General features: G+C 38.6%; 1 long non-coding RNA gene across 1 annotated transcript; it reads left to right on the top strand.

Moving 5' to 3' along the window:
• The first annotated feature begins 5,219 nt into the window (after positions 1–5,219).
• Positions 5,220–8,165, top strand: LOC136561291 (uncharacterized). The gene is made up of 2 exons (XR_010784315.1): positions 5,220–5,350; positions 7,845–8,165. It is a non-coding gene; the product is annotated as an uncharacterized lncRNA (long non-coding RNA).
• The last annotated feature ends 246 nt before the right edge of the window (positions 8,166–8,411 follow it).

An 8,411-nucleotide genomic window follows, 5' to 3' on the forward strand; every position in this document is an offset into this window, starting at 1 on the left:
TGTAGTAGTCATCTGTTCTTTCCAAGCTGTGACAGGACTTTGAATTATTTGCTCTATCAGCAAGTGCTGCAGTAAATTCCCAGTTATGCCGTGCATGGCAGGCTCACGGAAACACCCGTGACAATGGAGCGGGCAGAGAACTCATACATGACAGAATCCACTCAGCAGACTGGGTTTTGGGGACAGTTGGGCCTCAACAAACAATCCTTTCTTCTCAGTCTATAGAGGAGCTGCACTGGGGCCTACTTTGGCCATTAGTCTAAGGAAAGCCTTTGTTGAACATATAGCTGCTTCTCACATTGAAAGAATAAATCACATTCTTATTCTGGCTATGTCTCCACTGCATTCACTGATGTGAATGTTGTTCCATGGCTGAAAAACTGGGTAAACAGCGTGCCCTGTGCAGCTCTGAGCTGCTGTGGCTACATTACTGCCTGAACAACCTCATTTACAGCCAGCCTGGATGTGTCTGTAAGAGCAGCAGCCCTGGCAGAGATCTGTTCTTCAGATAGCATACCCCCTCTTTTCAGGAATATTTCATTCTTCAGGCTGGATTACCAGGATTTGAACCACTTTGGAACCCACTTTGCCTGAGAAGGAGAAGGGAAAATCCTTTTTCTATGTGCCTAGCAAAGCAAAGCACAAACTAGGAAAATTTCAGGAACGGCTCTGAATCTATAGGGGTTTTTTAGGGTTATGCAGATATATGTTAATTTCTCAGGTACTCATCCTAGAAGTACATATATAGTGCATGTTTCCCTTCTAATACTTAAAATCCAGAGTAATTAATGTTCCTAACTGCTTCAACATACAGCAATTCAATATTCACAAGCATGCACCACTCTCCACCCTTCAATGTGCTTCATCTTTTACTCTTCACTTACATTTGTCCATCCTCACATCCTGGGAAGAAAAGGGAAGCTCCAGGTTTCAGCAGACCACAGGGACCTCTGCTGACAGCTTCTGTAGAGGCGGTCACTGCTGGTGAGTAGAAGTGGTCTGGCCTCATACCTGAGCCTCACTTAGTGCAGATTCATTTTTCTCTTTGACAGAGTGAGTCTGATGATCCATCAGCACTCTGGTGGAAAGGCTCCCATTTCCAGACAGAATGTAACAGCTTCATCTCAGCCTTTGATGGACTCCTAATATAACAAAGTATAGTCCATGTACAGACAGAATTCTGCATTTTTACATTGGAACAGAAGTTCATTTGTCTCTGGCAAAAGAAAATCCTGTATCCCTTCTACCCCCCATTTCAGTTAGCACTTTTCCATGAAGTATGCTACAGAAGAGGGGAGCTCCTTGTTAAACAGGGAGGGTCTTGGGAAGCACCAGTCCCTGAAGGGCTCTCAGAAGTTTACTTCAGAACTACAGCATGAAAATTTCTGGGTTTTGATACTATATATATAAATATATAAATATATATACAAAAATATATATGTGTGTGTGGTCTGTGCATTTGTGTACTCTTCTGCAGAGATGTAAATTTAAATTAATTAAAAAAAAAACCAAAAAACAAACACAAATAGAAAAACCCAGCCAAACCCAAAAATCACTCTGATGACACAATCCCTTCTGTTGTACTTGTTTTCAAACAAGATGAATGGTAGACACAGAAGTATATATAGTAAAGTAGTGTTTACTCCCTCTTTCAACACACAATTTACTTGTGCTGTTGGGGAATCACTGTAGGAAAAATTCCAATAACCAGAGTTATATTCACCTCTAAATTAAAATTTCTATTTTGAAGGTTTTTGGCCTTGTGTTATTATTTACTGCAATAGAGCTGCCTTGCAAAAAGATTATGTATAATTATTTGCAAAGAAAATAGCTCATTGTAAATGCTAATGTTAAATGTCTATATTTTTAAAACCTTAGAATACACTAGCCCTTTAAATTATTGCTTCAGTTGTTTCTTTCTCTTGCTGCCATTAGTGAAATGTTTTATACATGCAATTGCTCCCAGTTTGGCTAAGGAATTCCCAATAAATACAGTGGCCATTGATTTCTCTTAGTTCATCTCCTTTGTTCTTGCATCTCAAAAGAGTTCAACTAACCTGGTAGCATTTATCCTGCCTATTCCCTTCAGAATTATCTCTGACTCAATGAGATGACCTCCTAATTTCCTCTGTTCTATGGACCTGCTTTCTCTAACTTAAACAAATAACTAAGGTCTCTCTGCCCTTGTACCATACTAGCAGTGGTTTTGAACCTTTTTTGATCATACAGTAACTTTTTAAAAAGATAATTAAAACTGGTCTTTCGAGCATTACGATGTTACTGTCATGCCTCATCAGTATCAGGCTACATGAAACCTCTGTATTTGCATTTCACACCTTGATGAACTGATTCTTTTTGCTGTTCTTTTTTTTTTTTTTAACTTTTTGTTTTGTTTTGCCACTGAGAACTGTTCAGTCTTACTGCTCTCCATTGGTCTGGGCTGTCTCTGAAAGCATGTTATATATTCTTTACCTGATTACAAGCTCATGGTCTTTCCTATCCTCCTAAGTTCATTGTGTTTAAATACCCTCACTCAAACAGAGTGAGAATATGGCTCCTCCACATCAACCTCACCTTGGTCTCATTTGGGTGCCCTTCTCTCTGTTGTAAACTTGAAAAAAGCCCATAGTACACAAGGATAGTGGAAACTGCTTTGTACAGAACTATTCTCTTGTATCCACAGACTATCCAAACTGCATGTCATAACTTGAAGTCTGCCAAGAAATCACCATCCAGGACTGTACTTCAAGCCTTCAGGCATTTCCAGCCAGGCACTATTTCCAATACCACGGTCAGCATGTTCATGTCTCCTCTTGAGCGTTTCAGTTTCTCCCAGAATTCTAGGTTGATTTTTAAAGTGCTAATTTTTGTCAGTACTCAGAGTCTACATTCATTCCTTTTTCTTTTTCAGTGTCTCTTCTTTGTATTATCCTTATCTTCATTGAGAAAACTGACTCAAAGAATTTAACATCTGAAAAATATATTTCTTTCAACCAAAGGTAGGCTACCTTTGCAATGTCTCAAACTCAACTGCATTCTCCAGTGACCTCATTTCTTGTGTATTCAGAAAATCTCTTATTTATCTTAGCCTTCACACAGACTTCTTTTATTTTCTTCCTTTTACTTACACTTTCCCCTTTGTTCTGTAATCTTTCAATCTTCCCCACCTGCTTTATCTTACAGATGACTGATATATGCATTTCAACAGTCTCAACTGCTATTTTATTTATCCCAAATAAATATCCACACTGGATGGCAGGTAGAATTCTCTAGCTACAAAACTTCAGCTTTGAAAATCTCCTATTTTATTTTCCATCCATACCCTTCCATGATCCCCTCACGCTTTTCAGAGCTTTTCTTTCTTCTTGCACTTTTCAATTTCACTATAAACCTAGCTCAGTTAAAACACCTCATATCAAAATATTCTCCCATTCTTACATCTCTAGTCATGCTATATTTATTATGCACACCTATGAAAAGGGTTGTTCCCTTTTTAGTCCAAGCTTTTAAATTGTGCAAAGAAGCAATATTATAGCATTCAATCTGTGATTTGAGTTACACACCCAGACTGATTTAAAGCTAGATAGAGGGGTAACTCAGGCATGTTGTGTGTTTAAAGGTCTCTGTGTGAAATAAAAAGAAATCTATAATGTTACCCTCAGGATTTCAGGCAATGATATCCCAAGTCTGAAAGAGAGGGAATAAAGAAACTGAAAAAGGATACACACGACTGACCAATCAATTGAAAAGTACAGTAAATGGAAAACAGAAGCCTCCCTGGATTTGCCTTATGGGCTGACAGCAGTGGCTTTGTTAAAAAGACAGAGCACTTATGATCCACTTTCTACTTGAGACATTATAAATTAGTTTTTCTGAAGGCATAATCCACCGTAACAGATTCTAAGGTGGTGTGGAAAAATCCCACCAATCCTTGATATGAACACTAAATGATGCCCTGTCTGTTATGGACCCCGTGTCTCTTTGCTCAGGCAAAGCCTATCTCTGGAAAACTCAAAAGTTATTGAAATGCACCAACCTTTATTGCAAAACTGAACACGCTGAGGATGACTGCAACCTTTATTAAGACTCAGGGGACTTTGGTTAGGCCTCATGGTAGACAAGTTACAAAAGGCTTCTGTCTCTGTGCTACTAAGTGCAGGAGAGAAGCCTCCTGCAGGCCCTGAAGAAGCTGAGAGGAGCTCCCTCCACCCTGATTTCCAGCAGGGATCCTGCAGTCCCAGCTCCTTCCCAACACACCGTGGTGCCTCACCATGGGCAGCAGCTCCATCTCCTTTCATGCACACAAATCCACCTCATTACTGCTGGACCCCAAACACATCTTGGGGACCTATTTAGTGAAAACTCATATGTAAGAGAGGAACTCTGAGGCTGGGTTCCTCAAGGTCCTGTTACATGGCTGGAAAAGCACAGAAATCCCAAAACAATAAAAGTGGAAGCGCGTAGTGTCACACCATAGTGACAGACAGAGGGAACCTCTCAGGGGATCAGTGGTTTTAGAGCTGGGTGGTGATGCAAGGAGCACTCTCTGACACCTTTTTGAATATCTGTAACACCATTCATTTTTCCTGTAGTTCTAATTTTCTCTCAGTTCCAGGAGTATTATAGTGGCCTCTCTCCTAATATATTAGGCTTTATAATGATGTTAAAGAATTGTCAGCAGAAGGAAATGGATTTATACACTAGAAGAGAAAAAGAGGGAAGTCAAGCCTGTCAGTCAGGCTTCCTACCTCCTTCAAAAACTTCCTTTGGAAACATGGTGGAGAACAAAAGTCTGTGCAGACAACCTGTGCCTCTCCACACTCATTAGCACTGCTCTCCAGTGAGCAGCACAGTTAAGCTCATCATGACTTCTCTAAAATACTAATCATGATTATTTTCAGTAGGATTCCTTGCATAAGGAACACCATAGGAGACTTTGCAAGCTCAGTTCTAAAAGACAGTAAGTGAAATACTCTCCTCTACAACACTTTTCTCAAACAAGTTGAACTTATTTTACAAACCCACAACTCACCTTTCTAGTACAGGGACACTTCAGGTAAATATTAAGTGAGGTGACTCAAATATTTACACAAGCAAAACCACTCTTGTTTTGTCAGAAAACAAATAAAGTTAAAGTTGGCAGAGTTTTATAAGCCAGCACACTTCACTATGTTTTCCTTCTTCTTTTTCATGGCCCAAACTTGAAAGGCAAGTTGGTGACTGCTGGGATGGCACACAAGGGCTCAGGACTGTCCCACCACCCTCAGGACTTCATCAGGCCAGGAGATGCAGACACCAACTCCTCTGCAGGGACTGTGGGCAGCAGGAAGGAATGCATTAAAACTGCATGGTGGGCATGTGATTGGGATAAGGAAAAGATCAAACAGAACCTCAGTCTTTTCTCTCATTCTTGCAGAACGTGAAAAAAAAAAAGCTTTGTTTCCTAAGTTCAATATATATAAAAATATAATGAGGTAGCTTTTGTTTATATTAAAGGCATTGAAAAGTCCTACCTCAGCTTCTCAGTCACATCATTGTTTTGCTAGTGGGGTTCTCAGAAGGTGGAAAGAGACAATGGAAAGATAAAATCTAATGGACAGGATAAACACCTTCCTTGGAAATAATGCAAAAATTATACAGGGACTATAAAAAACCTACTTAGTTTTAATGAAAGATTTATTTCAGAACAAATCAGCCTTCATTGAAATGCTTAGCTTAGCTGTTTTAGCTCTTTTTGTGTACAACTTCAGTGATATAACTTGATAGAGAAGACATTGACTGGAGACTAGAAGGAGATAGCTCTGTTCCAAAATGAGGCGTGTAAAGGTTGAATGCATGTTTGGTGGATAGTGCCCTAATTCATTACAGAATGGGATTCATATACTTACACAGTGAAAAGCTTGGATTAGGCACACAACATAATTTCCATTATGTTAATGTTGCTTTAAAATATATTGCACAGAGTGCTGCAACAATCAAATTATCAATTATAATGTCTACTCAGAGTAGAAAAGTGTTGCAAACAGAGGGCTGATTACTGCTTCAGTACTTCCAATCTGCATACTCATTGTTTAGTACAGGGAAAACAAATTATCTTGTGTTGGCCCTAGTTCAAATTTAATTAAATGAGTGCAAAGCAATTATAATAAAGTACAATAGTATAGTAATGAAAGGAAAATAACTCATTAACCTATTAATCTTTATTTATGTTCCTCTCAAATAAGTATGTAATTTCTTTATCACTGCATCCCATAAGAAATAGCAGCTCTCACTGCTCATGGCCTGCTTTAGTGGGGCTTATTTTGCTAAAGATCATTGTATGACTTCACTGTTACTATTTATATAGACTTTATTTAATGTGTCTGATTTTTCTCCTCTTCCTTACACAGTGTATTTTAAAACCCTTTCCCACATATCTGTGATGTAGATTATAAACCTGTTCGCACCCCCCATTTTCTTTTAACACTTGTCAGCTCTGAAAGGTAAACCTCTCTAGGAGCATTGCTGTGCTTCTGTCATTGCAGAAGGGAGGGAGCACTCCCAGAACATCTGCTCCAAAAGAAGCTCTTACATTAAGACATAAGATGAAAGTGTATTATTTTTAAGAGGACCTGACACAGCTATTGCTTTACAATCTTTATGGGCATAACAACACACCCCATATTTTCAAATGTGGAAATGTGGTTTTTTGATTCTTCATTCTGACTTTTATCTAGGCTGCTGGGTTGTTTTGTGATTCTGGCAAATCTCAAGTTTAAGGAAAACCAATATTTTTAGATGATTAGTCAAATATTACACTGTGGTATACTTTAATCGTGCTTGCTGTATGCTAGCACTCATTACCTTATCTCTCCAGAACTGGTTTTGTTTCCAATGACATCTTACATTCTAGTGTGTACATTTAATGTCACACACCAGTGCTTAGCTTATTGCAGCCAGTCAGGGCTGACTCTGTCCTATCACTAAGCTGTGCCACTAACAAAAAAAAAAACAGAAAAAAAAAGACAAAGCACAAAAACTGCACCAAACCATCACTAAAACTATGCAATAGAGAAGATTATGAGCAAAAATACATTCCAAAATTTTTTACTAAATAGCAGTTTGGCTGGGTTTAGACTGAGGAAACTAATAACATTGATTTTTGTTTTTCTACTAAATGAAATGAAGTAGAGATGACCCTGTACTATAAGCAGTGAGTGAGTACTATCCTGGAGAGTGGAACAATTGGTAACTGCTATATAAACTATAAGAAAAACCAGATTAGAAGGACCACAGATTTAAAATACAGTTTCCACTTCTGCATAGACTGGTTTAATCACTGGCACTTGCTGAAGAACAGAGGTACCAGTGGGAAATATTTATTCAGCAGAAATACAATGCTGAATATGCATAAAGGATGAATGAAGGCTGCTTTTGAAAACTGGGAAACAAAACTTTCACAACAGAGTTTACAGTGTCAGATGTCCTGAGGCTTCTTCCTTTCCATGCATGGACCCTGTGCAGGCAGGATCCAATCTTACTGCCTTATAGGATTCAAGCAGAATAGCTTCCAAAAAGTTATTAACAGATTCTCTGAGAGGATTGTAGAGGTGCAAATTTACAGCTCAGATGGCTGAGAAACATACAAGTTCACCATATCTTTCCTCTTCACACATAGCAAAAAACTTCTGCCTTGCAGAGTGTATTTCTGGTTTCACAATCTGCTGCTGAGAACTCTGTTAGCAAGAAATGGAACTCTTTAATCATAATGACACTTAATGAGTCACTCTATTCTTTGCACATTTTTAACACTCAGTTCTTTATTTCACACTTACTGCTCAATTCTTGCTTTTATATTATTGCAGCACTAGTCCTGCATTAATACAAGCAGGCAGAGAGCTGTGTGCAGCCCTGTTGTGTGGTTTGGGACAACTGGCATTGTTCGTGGTGACCTTGCCACCGACCTGCTGGAGAGCAATCAAGAAGTGCAGAGGCATCACCAATAGGTGGCACATTCGCATTTTGCAGAGCATAATGCCATCATTCTTTTTGTTTGTTTGTGTTTGTTTGTTTGCTTTGACAATGAATCATGTTTTAATTACAGTATTTCAACATGTGAAGTAACTAAATCATTAAAGGAGGAAGAAAGACAAATAAATAAATTTCACTATGTACAACCATCAGAATCTCATATGAATTGTCATCTTTTTCTGTCCAAAGTTAAATACTTGTCATCAAGCTAAATCAATGTTTATTCTCTGTGTAGCAACCACTAGAGGGGAGTTTGACACTCACATTGCAAGTTCACAACAATATGCTAAACTGCAGGGAAATGTAGATCAGAAATCTGCAGTAATTAAAAAGGACCATCCTGCCAAACTCACGACTTCTCAACATCTTTCCAGATTACTGAGTGAGATGATTTCTATCTG

Source organism: Molothrus aeneus, chromosome 11 (assembly GCF_037042795.1).
Source record: "Molothrus aeneus isolate 106 chromosome 11, BPBGC_Maene_1.0, whole genome shotgun sequence".
NCBI lineage: Eukaryota > Metazoa > Chordata > Aves > Passeriformes > Icteridae > Molothrus > Molothrus aeneus.